General features: G+C 44.8%; 1 protein-coding gene across 2 annotated transcripts in view; it reads left to right on the forward strand.

Moving 5' to 3' along the window:
• Positions 1-69: 69 nt before the first annotated feature.
• The window catches only part of sipa1l3 (signal-induced proliferation-associated 1 like 3), a 31,720-nt gene continuing 13,778 nt past the window's right edge, over positions 70-18,011 (forward strand). The window contains exon 1 of one of the 2 annotated variants that reach the window (XM_037266955.1): positions 70-208. The gene's annotated coding sequence lies outside the window, so the exon portion shown is untranslated. The remainder of the gene's footprint in view (positions 209-18,011) is intronic. The other variant, XM_037266956.1, reaches the window with a different exon arrangement.

Genomic DNA, 18,011 nt, shown 5'->3' on the forward strand with positions numbered 1-18,011 from the left:
ATTAGTGCTGCCCCCTGGCCGTGAGCTGAGTCTGCGCATGCGCGATGTCGTCGAGCACGGCTCCGCGGTCCGCCGTGGTTTCGGTTGAGCATTCTTGGCAACGTCTCGCTCAGGGAACAGCAACTGGAGGCTGCTTGTTTTTTTCTTACCGTGACTGGAGACTAATTTTAATGCCGCTCGAGTCGCTCTTCGCCGCAATTTCATCAAGGTAGGACCTCTTTTTATGGCTCTTTCTAACAGTTTCAAGTGGTCCGACTGTGTTCTTTTTAAGCGGCGAAAAAGAAGTGGCGAGTGAGCGAGCTAGGCAAACATTGAACTCGGGGAAGCTGCCCGAAGCAGCCAACTTTCAGCCAAATACTACTCGTTGCGTCTTTACCACGTTTCGACTCCACTGGGAAAAACGCTTCGCGAGCGACTCTTCACGCCCAATCACTCAACCCTTAACCATTGACTTAAGATAAGAGCCTATGGTTTACGCCGGCTACTTTTATTAACTGCCCTCAGAGAGCCACTCTGGTCCTCATTCTGCGCATGCTCAGTGCGCTATGCAGATTTCCTAGTTGTAGTTCTCACCACCTGAGTTCATCACAGTCAGGTTTCAAGCGTGCACGGCAAAACTAGACAATAAGAGCTTTGTTGTTGTGTTGGGGGGGTCGGCGATCCCCCCTCCCCAAACACGAACGAGCGCTGCATGTTGATTAGTAGGTTGTGCAGGAATCGGAAGTTGCCTGTGGCAGGCGGCGTGGGAAAGGTTGTGCATATTCGTGCTCGCACTTGTGTTGATGTGGTCGATTCAAACCCGACCCGGTTTACCTGGATAGATTTCGTGCAACATGTTTAGAATTGAAGGATTGCTCATGCTGTGGCGTGTTTGGACTTGTGCGGTTGCCTAAAGACCTGTGTGCTTATGTGTACAGATGAGAATTTGGCAAGTTATTATATACTCTCGAGTATTATGGTGGTGGCAGGGTTGTAAACAATCTAGCTTCTGAGGTGTGCATTTCCATTAAAAGCAAAAAAAAAAGTGAATACAGGTATCATTCTGAGTAGGGTCATCAGCATTTGACAGTTTCAACTTTGCAGCTTTTGCATATATCTCATTCCCATGCCTGTGGTTTGGAAAATGGGGTTTTCTATACCTGATTCAGACGTACTAGCCACTACCTGGCCGTTCTGCCTCAACCTTCAGTTGTCTTTTAAGTGGTTATTGAAAATATGATCATGTAAGACACGTGCAGTTACACGAGGGCAGCAACAACTTTGTGGTTGGAACATCAGACGATGATGGTGCTAATGATATGCTAGCGCAGGAAGAATCTCGTAAAATGTTCTTGCTGTGAAAATGCTGTTTTACTTCTTGCAATGGAAGGAAAATCTATATATGTAAAATGTTGTTTTGCAGGCAACGTTTGAAGTATCATTTGAAGTGTATCAACTGTCTTCCAAATAATTTTGCTCAAACTCTCAAATTTGGTCAATTTCAGAAGTTCCACTGTTGTTGTTTAACTTAAAACTACAAGTGGCTTTGTTTTAGGTGGTGACCCAGTTCTCGCAGTTATTCTGTGGATGGTAACAGGACCCAAAGAGGCTAAATACGATTCATTTATAATTAATCCCTAAATGTCAGTTACACCTGAGCTTTTGCTTGTTCAGACAGGCCCAAATCTCTTCATTGGTTTCTTGAAAGCTGCAATCAAAGAGAGCAGTCATCTATTCTACCAAATCAAAAGGATATCAGCAACTTGCACTCGTACACAAACAAAGCGTCTTGTCATCAGGAGAATGGAATCCGAGCCACCCACGTTGCACCTGTAAACGTGACGTGAATCACTGGACATGTATGGTTGGCTGGAGGTGACTCATCCACTTTTGACTTTGTTCTGCTCTTGACACAAGCAGTTCTGTCGTAACCATTCTGCGAGTGAGCAATCTCACCATAGGGATGCCTTGTGAGATTTTTCAAGACAGCATGTTGGCACGAGGGGCCACGTTGAATGCACCGACTTTTTGGCAGACTTCAAAACTGTTTTTGTCCTCGTCTTTGCACATCTTGGGAATGGGTGACTTGGGTTATTACGGTGAATTAGGCCACACACGTCAAACGCACACTAATTAGCATCCATCACAATTATTACTGAATTTTCCGCGCACACAGTGAGGAAGACACCTTAGGCCTCCGATGCCATCTGGACCGTGTCATTGCAAACTGACAGCTGCATCAATGTGGGAGCGGTTTGTTGTGTGTGTGTGTGTCTGGGTGTGTGAGACCACTACTGTAGATATAATTAACTCAAAGACATTTTTGGAACAGTAGATTTACCAATTTATTAGATGCAGGCTAAAGCTGACATCATCTTGTTCTTTTGGCACAAACTAGTTCAACCACTCTCATAAACGTAAATCAAAAAGATAAATCAATTGTGTGCCTTGATGACCAATAAAATTGTACTCAGTACAGTAAAATTACCGTGCAACTTCTTTTTGGGGTCCAATAGTTTGAAAGGTTAAATTTGTTCTGGAATATGAATGCGGAATATGAATTAAGCAGTAAAATCGACCTGTTTAAATCCATGCAATCAAGTGATGGGCGCAAGCTGAGCTGTGATTGGTTGTTGCTTGAGCAGGCACTGTGATGTCATTTCCAGCCAATAGCAAGTGGCAAAAATGGCTGCCACCTGAGATGGACAGAAACTGGTGCATTTTGCTGCAAATTCATCGTCTACAAACGCAATACTAATAACGACATAGGACAGTATTAACCATTTTTTGACGTTCCCTTTAAGTGCGCTAATCGATTCCATGCTACATTAGCTAAACACCTGTCATTTACATTCATATCCTTTCTAGAGATTTATAGAGACCTTGATTTGATTGGCAACCAATCGGAGCCAATCGCCACGCTGTTGCGAGCCGTTCTTACACGCATAACGAGGCCCTACGTTGATTTAAAATGTAAGCTGTGAAATATGCTGCAGCGCCATCACTCTAATGTGAACAGGTTGTGCCATTAGACTCGAGCGCGCGTTGTACAGTTGACGGTGAAATAGCTCTGGGCCATTATCAGTATTGCCGCAGCCTGTCATCACTCCCTCTGATGTATTTGTCCCTGGTGAGGGGGTCCCGTCCATAAGTCAGCGTGTCAACAGCCACGTGATTTACGCAAAGTGACGTCCGGCCGCAGCTATAAAGCGTCGGCCAATTCATCAATCCAGCGCTTTCAGATGGCAACGGATTGAAAATGCCCTCAAGGTGTCATTTGGTAATCTGTGTGGAGGAGGACTGAGAATATCACGCAATGACCTCAACGGGCCCTTTTTCTACATTAGCGATAATGGAAAGGCCGCTCGCCCGCCCGCTCGCTCACCGCGGATGTGAAAGTGAAATGCCTCTACCAGACGTTGCAAAAATCCCAGACTGCATCCTCCTTTCCTTTTCGACTCCCCCGTGCCGGCCGGTCGTGTTCGACCGGGGTAAATATAGCCTGTTGCTTCTCGCCAGAGGATAAACACAGATGTCGAGGCGGCGTTTCTTGCCACAGGTCGGCCCCCGCGTCCTCCCACTGGTCAGCTCCGGCCGCAGAAGCAGAGCCGTCCATCCGTAAGTCCGCAAAGACACTTCAAATAAGCTCATTTATTGACACAAGGCTCCCGTTTTTACAATATTACGACAAGATGGTGCCGAAGGAACATTTCCACTGGCGGCATAATTGTAACGCTTGTCAATTCCTTCACGCTTTCATATCACTATGGCTTTATACACACTTGCCTCTGTCATGCGGGCAATAGTGACGTCAAAGGCTCCAGAGATCTTCGATGATAAAAGCCGCAATTGTTCGTTCGTTCGACAAGGATGATGATGTCTTGTTCTGGAAGCTTCCAAAGCGTTAATATGAATTGTCACCATTTACTGCTGTGTGATGCCTTTATATTTATTTGGGAGCTGACCCCAGCCTTGACCAAAATGGCCGACGGCTAACAGGTGGTTTATGTATGCGTGCGAGAGAGTGCCTTGTCATGTCGCAGACTCGACGCCATGCCAAAATAGTCTTGGAAGGAGGAAATCCTGGATGGATGACATCTTATTTGGCCTTCATCTGTTTTAATGGAGAGAACAGGAGTGGATTTGGCCAGACACACCCGTACATCATTTCATCCATAGTGCATCTGAAGATCATTTGCAATGTATTTTAATTGCAGTATCATTGCAGAGTAATAAACTAGCGGCAACATTAATATTATTTGAGAATAATTGTCAATTTTTGTCTATGTGAAGCCCTTTGAGACTATACAAATTGACTTGACTTGACTTGAATATCATAACAGCTGGCTCTAAAAATGTCACGCCTTAGGTAATAACCAAAAATGGTTTGTTTTTGTGGTTGACTTGTTTGGACAAAACTAAGGCTGCATTTGTTCTCCAAATTACTGAAATAATTCGATTCCCCCCCTAAAACATTTGTGACAATATCTGCCTCGAAGCTTCTCAGGGTTTTTTTTCCACCCCAATAATGCTCCAAAATATCTCAAACGTGTGATATCGTTTATTGATGCAAAATAATTTTTTATTTGAATACTCAAATTATTCTTTATTTGAATACTCAATTAATGATCATGTCATAGGTCAGTTACTTCTAAAAAAAACAAATATATATATATATATAGTTAATTATGCTGGCCAGTTGCTAGTATAAATTCCCCCCCCCCCATCTTGAGCACATTTTTGTTTCCCGCCGCGAAGCAATAATGACCCCTTACTTTATAGTCCCCTCGTGTGAAATAGCATCAGCGTTGTATTTCTCTTCAGCTGGAGGTCAGGCTGCTGTTGGACAGGAAGTGTGCGTGCGATGCGATGTGAATCACAGGCATCAAGGAGAGCAGAGCTGCATCCTTCAGATTGAAGAGATTACTCACAGCCAGGATGTGAGTAAAACACAAAACAATCTCTTTTGGTCTCTAGTGTGATAATGCTCTCAAATTCCTTCCCAAAATGTTGGCTGGGGCATCATTCTGCCAGTCAGTCCCATTTGTTTGCCTTTTTTTGGGGTTTTTTTCTCTGCCTCGCTGCAAAACCTTTTATGATGCAACATGAAAAATAGTTTTCCCTTTTATTAGCTCCGCCTCTTTTGCCACTCACATCACGAGTCATGATTTCCGACCGTTGAGCCCCCATTGTCTTGTCTCGCTCATTTAATGCAGCATGCGGTCATGCCACAAATGCCTCGTGTTGAACTTTTTTTTCTTTTTAAGTTACTGGATAAGAAATTGAATTCTCTCCGCCCCCGCCCCCCTATTTCCAAAATCAGATTTCATGCAGCCGATCCACACAAGCGCCATTGATGTGCTAAAAGAGTCAATTATGTTCATGTGAAGCCTCGCTACCATGGATATCTTCATTTCAGATCCACAAAATTCCAAAAGCAAGACCACACGGAGATAACAGAAACGTATTTTGGTCACGGAAACTCCAAACAATTTGACAATTGTCAATGTTGTCGCCACGATTGACCTTGGCATAATTAGACGCTGCCGATTAGCCGTTTTGCCACTTTTTTTGCGGCGGGCGCCGACCAGACTCGAGCTGTCTTCGAATGTGACTTCATTCCCAGCAAAGGGGGAAGAAGAAGGAAGTGACACCATTTTGGGTGTATCTCCACGCAACATTAGGCTTCGCTATCATCGTGGGAGAAAAGCTAACAATTTAAAGACAAGAAGGTGGACACTGACTCAAAAGCATAAATTCAAGCCAAGTCATGTGATACCTTCTCCCCCCTTTTGTGTGTGCTCGCCCGTGAACTCCGCAACCGAGTTGTGATTAGATAACCGTCTGTTTGTGTGTGTGTTTGGTAAAGCGCCACACGAGAAACGGCAAGAACGAGACGAAAGAAGCGGCATACAAAAAGCAGATGAAGCGGCGCCATAGAAAAAGGCTCCGTTAATGTGATTCAATCCTCAGCTAGTGCGAGGTGAGATCCTCAGCGGGGGTATCGAGTGTGTGAGCAGTGTGTGTGAACCCGCAGGTTGGAATACACTCGCTATTGTGCGATTATGTCTCCGGAGATGTTTTTGTATCGCCGAGTGGATTTCCTTTTTTTTTTTTGCAACCATTCATGAAAAGGCAAAAGAGGGCAAAACTGTTTTGTTCGCGCATGCTAGCAGGTGACTAGCGTGTTTGCAGAAGGTCACCCGCTATTAGCTCAGCGCCACAACCTTGTCGCAAACTTTTCCCGTCTAATTCCGACAGCTGGAAACCAGCAGTCTGTGTTTTTTTTTGGTGTGTTTGGGTTCTGCTTGGCTCATTCCGTCTTGTTTCCACGATTGGTACCCCCTTTTTTTTCTTTAAAGACTATCGCAGGTCATCAAACGTTTCCCGTCTACGCCTGGAGAACAAGTAGGCCAGTGTCTGCCTTCCAGAGCGAGTGTGGGCGTACGTAGATGCATGGCTGCGGAACCACACCCTGGACACGCTCTTAAGCAAACACCCAAAGAATGAGAACGGACCTCTGGCTTGTCGTGACAGCGCCGTGCGACCGGCCGGGCCTGCGAGAGAGAGTTGAGTGAACATGACGGAGCTCCAGCTGCTCAGAGTGGGGAGCCATTTTTTTTTTTTTACTCTGCTGTTATTACTGGCCAAATTCTTCTTTGGAGATGCCTTTCCAAATGCCTGAGATAGTTTTAAAGGGCTGAGATCTTTCTCAGGGTGTACAACTCCCTCTCACCTCCTCTGTGATTGATTTGCCGACTTTGCAACCAACGAGCGGACATAAATTACATCAAGCTGCATTAGAACCATATGTTGGGCCAAAGTTGACCTCTGCATTTTGATGCCTATATATAAAACATTATCATCACCGGTGCTATTTGCTGTGGTGTATTTCACTTTCTCTCTCCTGCCTGCTTTGTTTCTCTTTTTCTCCCAGTGTCAGTTTGTACAGTGGCGTCTGCATCTCCGTTTCAGCTCCGTCTCAATGGACCCACTGTACCGTGTTTGCTCTTACTCGCTGGCAAACAGCTCCTCTTTTCTCAGGGGCCCTGGCCGGCACCGTGCTGGATCAGAGCCCTGAATGCAGGACTACTACAGTTTCAGACGTGTGTGTCGACTGTGCCTCCGTCCGTGTTGACTCCACACACATGTAAAGCTCACATGCCATTACAAATAGTGATCTCGCTATGTGCCTCTGTTGTTAGTAAGGTTCCCCCACAGGCTCTTTTAAGTCATCAATGCACTTCAGTTTTCATTTTTTTAAAAACATATTGAATTGGGTTTATTTCACGTCAAACTGGCATACTGTACCTAAACGTTTTTTTTTAATAGAGTAAAGAACAGACTGTGTGTCACGCCACCTCCCGTTCCTTTAATCCAGATCTGCTGAGTCATGACCTGAAAAATGAATGCCACGTTGTCTCGTTGGTATCGTTCTTATGCCGACATGTGAAAATATATCCGCTTAAAGCCTCCGCTCGCTGGAATACATCCCACTGGGTTGATGCAGAGCTTTCTGCAGACTAGAGGGAAGATTTGTTTTGGAGGCGTTAGCAAAACTAGCTAGCTAACCGCACGAGGCAGTTGTGCCAGATAGCTGCTGATGCGAACGAATGCACTCAATTTCTTATAGCGGGGCAGGAGGCGATTCACGCTGGCCTCCAAAGTGAATCACGTGGTGCCATTTTAGCCACGGCCCTTAAAAACGAAGCGCTAAATAGTTCTGTCTTTGGCTTAGCTTTAAACGTATAGAAGTGGTTCAGAAAATAGGATAGACGTATCATTTTATTAGGGCTCTTGAGAGGGAAAAACATGAAAAGGTCTAAACCGAGACAAGGATCCTTAGTCACATGTCAGAGGAGGTGTGCAAGAAAAGACAGCAGAGCCTTATAGAAAAGAAAAAAAAAAGACGCAACCCGAGGGCAAAGAACACTCGGCCAGTGATTCACCGTGCTCCGAATGTCCTTCCAAATTAAGTTATACTCCTTTTTTTATTTAATATAATCCTCCGATCTGTCCAAGCTTTCCGCGGGACACGTAAATGTTCCTCTTGGCTGGTGTTGCCAGACCTAGGTAGGGCGTGAGGAAGGCGATTATTAGTCTTTGGGTGTGCTTTAACCCACTTAGCACACCATCTCAAGGACTCCTGCCAAAACGGTGAGATTAGTGCCTTTAATCCTCCTCTCCGAGTGAGCTGATAGGTCGCATCTCGCAGCTGCTCCGCCCGTCTTAGCGTCCGGAAACGCTCAAGTGTCACACGGTGTAAAATAACTTCAGCGGGACGTTTTTGTGACGCAAGTGTGGATATGCGCATCTTTCAGTGAGTCGAGAGATGCGCGTCAACTCGAGGCAATTTCCTGCTCTCACAAAAGTCCCTCCCGCTGCTGTTTGAAGTGAGTGTTTACTCCCCCCCCCCCTCCCTCCTTTTAAAATTCTGCTCTGCTGGGCTTTTGACCCCAGGCTCCTAACTGCAGTCTACTCAAAACTCAGGCGAGTTCATCCTCTGCCAGAGTCACACGCCTTTGTTCCCTAAATTATTCCGAGCCCCCCCCTCCCTTAATAAAACTGGCTCACGCAGCCACGTTCTTTGCATTCTTGATGTGGTCCCCACATGGACGGGGATGGCTTGAAAAAATGTCGACCGCACCATCTTTCCAACAGGCCTTCGAGTGGAAGTTGTTAAGGGTAATGCGGGTGTCAACTGCAATGCGCCCAGGCGGGATTTAGAGCCCAAACACATGGTGTGTGTGTGTGTGGGTTTTTTGTTTTTTTTAAAAGAGGAAATCTGCAAGTAAAACAAGTGATTATCTGCCTAAATTAAAGGACTCTACATTAAGCTTTGGTCTGCCTAAGAGATAGCAGCAGGCCGTACTAAGGCTTGAAAAACGAACCATTTTTTTCTCGTGTATGTTGTGATGAAAGTCAAGTTGGGGTCAATTAATCAATGACGTCATGATTCATTTTTATGTCAGTTTGGCTGTGACGACCGTGTTTAGGAGATTGTAATTTGAAAGCATCTCGCAAAAGTGTAAACATTTCAAACAAACACTGCCTAAAATGGCTGTATGCAAAAAAAAAAAACATTCAGTCCACCCAAAAAAAGATTCTGAAGTGTCTCTTGTGTTTAAGTGAAGAAAATGATCCCTCATAAAAAAAAAAATCCCCTCTAGAACCTTCTAACGCCCATTTCAAACCGTCTAAACAAGTGCACCTGCTTCTTTTGTTGAAACAATCCCAAATTGCACTTTGTTGATTCTGTAAGTGATAACAGAGTTGCACCTAATTATTGCTCCAGGGTTATCGTCATCATTTTGAACCACACGCTAACAGTTAGCCTCGTCTCTGTAAATTGGCTCTCAAATTGCTAACGGGGGTTAGCTCCATGTGGTTTGAAGCCACTTCCATTTCCTGCTAATCAGTTTCCTTCTCAAGAACATGTAAGCGAGAGGGCGTGATAAAGACCCCTGGCTTCACTTGTCTCTCAGCGGGTGCAACTGTCGGGATTTGCACCTATTGTGTATCCCTGTGTGAAGCTTGTGTGTGTTGGGGCGGGGGTTGCTTGAGCAGCAGCCCTGTCATTGTAGGTTTATGTCTGGACTCCCCCTCCTACCTCCCCCATGACAAAGCATACTCATGGCAGAAATGGGGTCAGCCACTCTTGTCTCCATTGCTGTCTCGTCCTTCTCTCAGATTTGTCCATCTCTCCCCACGTTTTTTCTGATCTGGTATCAATTATTCACTTCAGTATTATCTCCAATATTTGGAATATATTAAACGTGTTGACTTTTTGCAACGATGGCATATAATAGTGTTTGTTTATACACACCACATGGCAGGTTTCCTTGTTTACACAAGGAAGGCCGTTGGAAAAGGGGGGGATACAAAACCGTCCCATTCGAACTGTTGTCAGAAACGGGCCGATTGTTGGACAGGAAGGTCTGGTCATAAATACGCCGTGTATTGCCGACAACAAAAAGAAACTCCACAAGCATTATTAATCTTTGAACTCATTCACCAAATTGCCCTGGAATTCAACATTTTTTGACTGATCTTCCTAGTCACGTTTCATTTTCTGCAAGCTATTGACACTCGTAGCAAGTTCATCCGTCTCTGAAAAGTTGAAACTTGTGATTTATGTTCCTGCCATCTTCAGTCTGTTGCTTGTCCTCGAGTAAAATCCCCTTTCTTATCTTTTGACTTGAATGAACCCGCACCTGCTCCTTGTGTTAGCACCTGAACCTAGCACGCCCTCCTACACCCTCCCATTCAAAACACAACAAAAAGTAGCTCCAGCTCGTTTGAACTAGTTCAGCCGTGTTAGCTGGAGAACAAACTCAAAAGGAACAACAACATACCGTGCAGTTTATATAAACGTGCGTTTGTACACACCTCAACGTACACGGTTGCTTGTCGTGACACACGCCCAGCAAACAGCTTGCACACACAGGGAGATCTGCAATTCCCCGCGTGTGTTTATTTGGACTTCCTGTCCGTCTGTCTTGGAACCATGTCTCTCGGCACCCGTTGCGTGTGTTTACGTTGACCAACATGCTCAGTCAAACCATCTGAAATTGGGTCTCGTCCTTTTGTGACGTCTGCAGTGACTCACAACAACAGTGGAACTAGCTCGCCTGGTTTGCTCGTCCGTCGCCCTTCCTGCGGCGCGCTGCAACCGAGCAGTATTTCCCGTTTTGCCAGGAGCCCGCTAACAGCACAATGTCTCAATACACTAAGGTCCAAACCGCTTGCTACCATTGGGTGCAAGGCCTTTATTGAATTGTACTGTTAGTCAGTCCACGGATTGTTGCACACGCTCCAAGTGACCCCACCAGGCGCTCGGTATTCATAATTGTTGACGCATCAGTCCGAGTAGGTGGATAAAACGAGGACAACGGTGTCACTTGTCATTAATCAACCGAGTCAAACACAACTAATGGCGACTAGCGGTGGTGCCCACGGCACAACTCTGCTCTAGTCTCTTTTTTTTCTTCTAATCTCTCACTCATGACGGCAACATAATTATGTCAGTAAAAAGCACAAGTCGATTAGTCAGCTGCATTCATCGTTATTAAGCCAATTCAATTTCTCGTGTTGGTCAAAATGATGATTTTTCTGCTTTTGTCAGGATTTAATCGAATGTAAAGTTGTTGTCTTGCAAAAAGAAATGTTTTCTAAATTTGACACAGCAAAGAGAAGACTGAGGCTTGAAATTATGAATGAAAAAAATATATTTGTGTTTATTAAACTTTCCAGTGGCTGGACTATTTTATTTCCCACGGCAAGAATGAGGCAATCTCAAGTAGCTCGCTCACCGCATGTCGCAATTGCAAATAATTGCTGACACAGACATTTTTCTCGTATAATTGGGAAGTGGGCGATGCTTTAGCCATGTCCCAAAAATATCAAGAAAACTAAAACAAAGGATGACATGAACGTTTATCAATTTCATGCTCGCTTGCTAGGCTTTGAGAAAAGAAAAAAAAAGACTGATTTGATAGTTTGGAGTGTCTTGGCTATTGCTGGAGCGGATTCTTAGCCTTAAATTCCCTTTTTTGACTCCTCTTGTTGCCTTGCGCTGATTAAATCATCTGATCCAGAATGAAGGATTGTGCTTTAGGAATTTTTGATTAAGACTTGGCCCTAGCTCGACCTCCTCCTGATCCGGTCCCTAGAAGTACTGAGATGCTAGTCCAAAGCTCGGACATGAGTCTGAGAGCGGGAGAAGGGGGGGCTGCTCAAGTGAGAGCTTACATCTGCTAAATCCATTGAATTCTACTCTATATCCAATTGGTTTGGATCGCCCCGGATCAAAATAATACAGCGTGATTAATTTTCTTTATTGGTCATTTTTTGTCAAGGCTGTAATTTGTGGGCGTTCTATTTATCACTTAGGGTCAACAAACAATTACGAACATCTGTCACGGGAACCCCCGTAAAGCGCCACAAATTACAACCGCCAAGCGGACCGTAAACATAAAGGATGGCCTCAGTCAAGATGATTTCATCTTTCTGGTTTATTATGTATTTCGTGTTACTTGTTAACATGGCAAGTCGCTATTCAAACATCACATGAGAATCACGACTTGACCTCAAGGTGCTTTCGAGTGCGCAGAAACGAAGAGCGGCTTTTAGTAGATTTGGTCGTTAGCACGTCTTCCTCAGCCTCCCCCCCCGTTTAACGTCTTCACTCCCCCCCCTCCCCCGTGGCCTCCGCTTCCTGGGGCCTCGTCATCGGTTAGCCTCATTAGTCTGTCACTGCTCTTACTCGGTTACAGGAAGAACCTTGAAACAACTCGCAGCACCTCACACGGACATTTCCGCTGTAAAAATGAAGAAAAAAAATTTGGATCGCCTGAGGTCGAACGCAATTTGTTCTGAGAGAAAAATAAGAATGAATTTTGAAAACGTTCTTTCCACCTAGTCATGTGATATGTTTACCTGTGAAATCAACACTGCCGCTCTAATTCCTGTAAAAGGAATTATGCTTATCCTGCAAAGATTGCACTCTGATTACACAAATATAACAGATTACAGCTCGCGGCTTTTTTTTTTTTTTTTTAACGATTATCTCGGAACATTGACGTTTGCCGTCAGGCGTTAATACTCTTTGATGGCTCTGGAAAAAAACCAAACCCAAACCAGTTTTTCCAACTTCTACCAATGATTCCATACTTGTTGATCCTCCAAACCTGACAGACTGAAAATGACAGATGCGTTTCAAGTCGTGGCAACGCTGTCACGAACTTATCTGGGAATGCTCGTCATTTTGAATGGGGAGCAAATTTAACATCATGCCCAATTATGAATGCACAACTCAATGTCAAGGTAGCAGGAAGCTTTTTCTCAATGGCTCGAGTCCAACCCCCCCTTCCCCGATAGCGAGCTAGCTTCCCCTGAGACGTCTGCATGAGAGCTACAACAGCTGTGATGGTGCACCCGTCAATACCGCCGCTACGTGGAAACATATCTAGTCCCACCGCACACCCACGGGGGCCACAAGCTGGGGGGGGGGGTCGCAACGCGGCTCCTTTATTGTCTGCCCTCCTGCATGAGTTTGCATTGTCAGCAGTCAGATGTTTATCTTTCTTCTTATGATTAGAGTCTTTTGTTTTGTTCACGCCATCTTAGCTAAGCCGTTGGCTAAGCTCCTTTTCTGGTGATGCGTTGAGCTTTGTCTTGCAGCATATCGATAAAACTTCACAAAATAAGATCTTTAATTGGTGGGAGCAGGGAGAGTCTTGCTTTGTGGTTAAATCCATTTTATTAATGCTCTTGGGCAAGAAAGTTTGTGGAATAGGAAAAAAAAAATGGTGTTTTTCAATAAAAGCAACAATTGGACAGAAAGAGGAAGCTGATTGTTTGTCAGCGCTTAGGAATGCATCTGACATTTCTTTCAAGACAGGATGCGCTTCTGACTTCCAGAAACCCGGCGACAGGCACGCAGTAACTCCCTGACAAATTCGAGATGGTAATCGCGCTGTGTTCCGTCAGACACCTGACGCCAAGAGACTCGCTTTGATGGCCCGAGAGAGACAGAGGGAGGCGTGTCTCTGATATTTAGAAAACAGCAGTGTTGCATGTAGTTACATGTATGTACTAAAGCTCTAATGTCACCATTTTTAGCCTCTTTGAAACAAATATAATACACTTAAAAAAAGTTTCTAAACTGAGCGATTAAATGACTACCCCAATAATAGTAATTTTTTGCCCAAATAATGAATGCCTGTGAGTATTCTTAATTTATCTGTCTACATGTGTTGCTGCACCATATTTGTTCAGATAGCGAATACATGAATAAAGTACTTCGTCGATTCACAAAGTCTGTAGAGCGGGCGGATGGACAGCCTGCTTCGACACTGATTGGATAATTATTAGGGAGGGGCAAAGAGTGAGCTCCAGACATAGCCAGGTCCCTCCATGCTAATCCCCCCCCGTACTTACTCTGTCAACAGGTCCACGTTGTGCAGATGTAAATCTCAAAGCCGTCTGCCGAGCGTGGCATATGGCCGCCTAATTCACTGTAACGTGCGAGACAACCATCTATAGCAGGGGTCTCCAAACTACGGTCAGTTTTTATTGGCCCGCGGGCCGCAGTCCCATTTGCCCCCCCCCCCCCCTGAGCTATAGAAATGCCAGGAATTTGCACAATTGGATGGTGTTATAAGTAGCAGATGCTTGCTTGATGAGCACCCCGGCCGGCCGTGAGCTTTTCCCACTTCTTTCAGCTCATTTCGACACGCCTCGGCGGTTCGGCGGCACGTGGCCGCGAGGAGCGCGGCCTGACCGGCGTGCTCACGACCCGAGTTCCAAAGTGGATTTTGCCGCAGTCTGCTGCATTGCGAGGCGGCCACCTTAATGTGCATCACAGTAGTGCGTCTTATTATTTATCACGCTCAGGTTGTGTGCCCCCGTTGCACGCGGCCCGCCGCCCACACCGCACGGCCCCTCCGCACCTACCCGTTTCTATGGCGACCGCTAACGGCATAATGATCCTACAGCGACAAGCAGCCCTCTCTGAGTGGTTTTGGTGAAAGGAGCAGTGTGGATTGTGGGTGATTTCATCAATGCATTCTCCTCTCATCATCCCCCACGACCACAGTAGCTTTCAGTATTTCAGAAATTTGGAGTTGGTCCAAATTATTTTGTGACCTCCATTTAGTTTGGCAGGCATGGATTCACCTTTTGGATGCTGTTTGGTGACCAGATAAAAACAACATTTTGAACAATTCACTTTACATTTTAGGTAGGCCAGGGCTGCAACTATTGAATATTTTTAGAATCGATTATTCTGCTGCAATGCGTCTTTGAATCGATATTTTTATTGTCTGGTAACGCAAGAAGTCATCGGCATATTTAGATTCCCATTTGTCTGGTTTTTTATTTTTGCCAAGTCAATCTTATTTATAACGCGCCAAATCACAAAGGTTTTCTCAAGGCAGGTTTTGTGGGAGAACAATGAGCACCATCACCAACAATGACACTTCCATGATGACAACCACACCGTCATTATGACTATGTTAATAATGACACATTCCGACCCCCCCGTATTGTTGAACTTGGGATGAGCCAGCCAGACCAGTTCCATTTCTCCCGCGCAGTTATCCTTATTTCGACTGACGTTTGACGTTGAATGTTCTGCCGTAATAAAAAAAAAAAAGCCGGGCAAGACTTTCTCCACTTCTCCCTTTTTTAGAAGCGTGACGTCTACTTTGTTGCAAGTCATCTTTGCAAACTGGCTGTTCCCCTCAAATGACACTCGCCTCTCTTTCCACCCTAATTTCATTTTAATGAAGCTCGTCTCCGCGGGGAGCTGAGCCACGTGCGAGCCTTCGTCATCAGCCTCATTTTCCATTTAAAGAGCAGGCTGCGATGACAATGGCGGCGGCGGCGGAGAGCAGGAAAAGGCATCTTGAAAGTCTCGGGATTGTGAATGGCGCAGCCCCCTCCCCTTCTCCATTGGGGGTTCCCTCCCCCTTTACACGTGCTACTACAGCATAACAAGCAAACGCCGTGGCTTTATTTTTTTTCTTCCCAAGGCGTAAAATCAATATGCTTTTATCCTTCACACAAGGAACACACTTAAGTGTTGTTAGCCTCATCGAATTCAGAACCAGGCGCTCTCTCTATCCAATTAATCCTCTGAAATATGTATGCAGTAGAGATTACTTCGTTCTGACGGTATGGGAGTTTATTTCAATCTTTTTGTACAAATGTTTTTTTTTGACATAGTGTATAAAGTGCTGAAGGTTTTATTTTGATACCACAGCATACCAAGAAACGCTTCCGCAAGGCGATGATTCACGATTAGGTCATCCATGGTTTCATTGGTATGCTGTGAGGCTTCACCAAGTGTGTCCTTGGTGAAGGGATTGCGTGCACTTGGAATATAATTATGGCTGTTTAGGCCTCCATTTTTCTTTTCTATGCGAAAGCTGATTATAAACGGTGTTGTTTTTGCTCTTTACGTCACACCACTGAAATAATCCTAAACTTTGGAGCTACTTCTGTATCCTTCTTTTCCCGCAGCAATCTGATTTAAAAATGCCTTTTTGTGTGCCTCAGCTGTTTTTTGACAGCAACGCTCACACAATCACTGACCCCCTTAGCTTCCTCTCCCATCAGCTAAAGATACTGCCGTTAAGCATGCTGCGCTAGGTTAAGCGAGCCCCAATTGATCTGTATTGATTGGAAGTGTATTTGTCCGACACTGATGGGCCTCCCCCTCGGGATATTATGTCTGCCGATTCCCACTACCCCCGTCTCTCTATTGTGTGTCCTACTTGTATTCCTGACGTCCTCCCCCTTCTGTTCTTTGACCCCACCTCACATGCTGCACAATCCCTTTTCAATACTGTAGAATGATCGTCAAACGAGGAGTATGTGTGTGAGAGTCGTACGGTCTACAAAATTGAGACGCTTCAACTTTCACAGCTCGTCAGTACAGCACTAATATTGTTCATTCTATTCACTATAAACAATAGCGTTAGCTTCAAGCTATGTTGTCATTTTAAATAGAGAAAGCGTGCTGCTTTCTTTTGTTTGCTTTGACATTAAACTTCCAGCCTGCTCTACCAGAAGCTAAATTGGCATCAATGTTTGATGCACAGTCGCCGGCCGGGGCAGCCGTATTGTCATTTGTCATATAATCTCCTCCTGTCAAATCACCTGTGCCGCCATCTGTTTTTCAAACCAGTTGCTGGATCTTGCCATTGTCATTTAATCCGCTATTGGTTTCATTTTTTCCATCATTGTTATTATTATTTATCTAAGTATTATTAATATTATTATTAAAGTAATTTTTTTTAAGCAATTCAGCACTGAAATTAGAGTATATCAATTTTCAACCTCACCTACTGTGACCCAGACTAAATGATTCATTGATTATTTTATGGACGTGATCACACTGACGTCATATAACAGTGGCGACCTTGTAGAGACGCACAATAAGGCTTCAGACGTCACTCTCAGAGGATTGTGTACAATTTCATTTAATTGAGCGTGTGACAGTGACTGACAGTCAGGTGCACTCCTCTCCCATGAGCCGTCTGCTTCATCCATCCCATGACAGAGGTCATTGGTAAAGATCAGACCACGCTGGCCCCCTCCGTCCGTCCGTCCGTCCGTCTCGCTTTCCGAGGCACATAATGAAGCCATTCTGAGGCGCCTGCAGCTGCGTCAGGATAATCTGGGATTGAGCCTGATACTGGATCACAGGACTGCTCTCTGGATGAGCATGAAAGCGTGATCAGAGTGGTGGGGCGCCTTTTTTTTTTTTTCTTCCTTTACCATAGGCAAAATGTGTCAGAACTTGTGTTCACAGTGCACATATGTGTTCATATGAGGAAAGCAGTCATGGGACCAGAAGCGACTTTGCTGTCGCCTCATAAAGTGCATTTGTTATTTCAGAGTGCATCAAAGCTGGTAAAACACAAAAGCTTCAAATGGAGGTCGAGGAAGCATACGATCATCACGCCAGTGGATTTGATGGACTTTGCTGTTAAATAAACAAACCCAAACAGTTAAGTAGACCTTTTGTTGATATTTGGGTTTTTTTTGGACCCAGTTGTAAATGTAGCAACGGCTACGTCCAAAAGTCAAAGTCTGCTTTATTGTCAATTTCTTCACATGCCAAGACACAAAGAAATCGAAATGACGTTCCCACTATCCCACGGTGACAAGACATAGTACACAACAAGTAAACAACACAAAAAATAAAAACAAGAAGGCACAAACAATGAATAAATAAGAGTGATGAATAAATAATAAATAAACAAATAACATAATAAATAAGAGGAGCATAAATGGAGCAAGTGTGCATACAGCACATGTGAACTCTGCTCTGAGGACACACGAATCTGGAAGTAGCTAAACCAATCAACAAGAGGACACGCACTTCTCTCGCCTCAGTCTTAACACCTCTCGATTTTCACATACAGATGCTTAGTCACGACGACGTGCCGCGCTACGATTTTGGGATGCTCTCGATGTGGATTTGTGGTTCTGATATGAGCCGAGCGGTGCGGTGGAGCTGT

This window comes from Syngnathus acus, chromosome 13, assembly GCF_901709675.1.
Source record: "Syngnathus acus chromosome 13, fSynAcu1.2, whole genome shotgun sequence".
Lineage (NCBI taxonomy): Eukaryota > Metazoa > Chordata > Actinopteri > Syngnathiformes > Syngnathidae > Syngnathus > Syngnathus acus.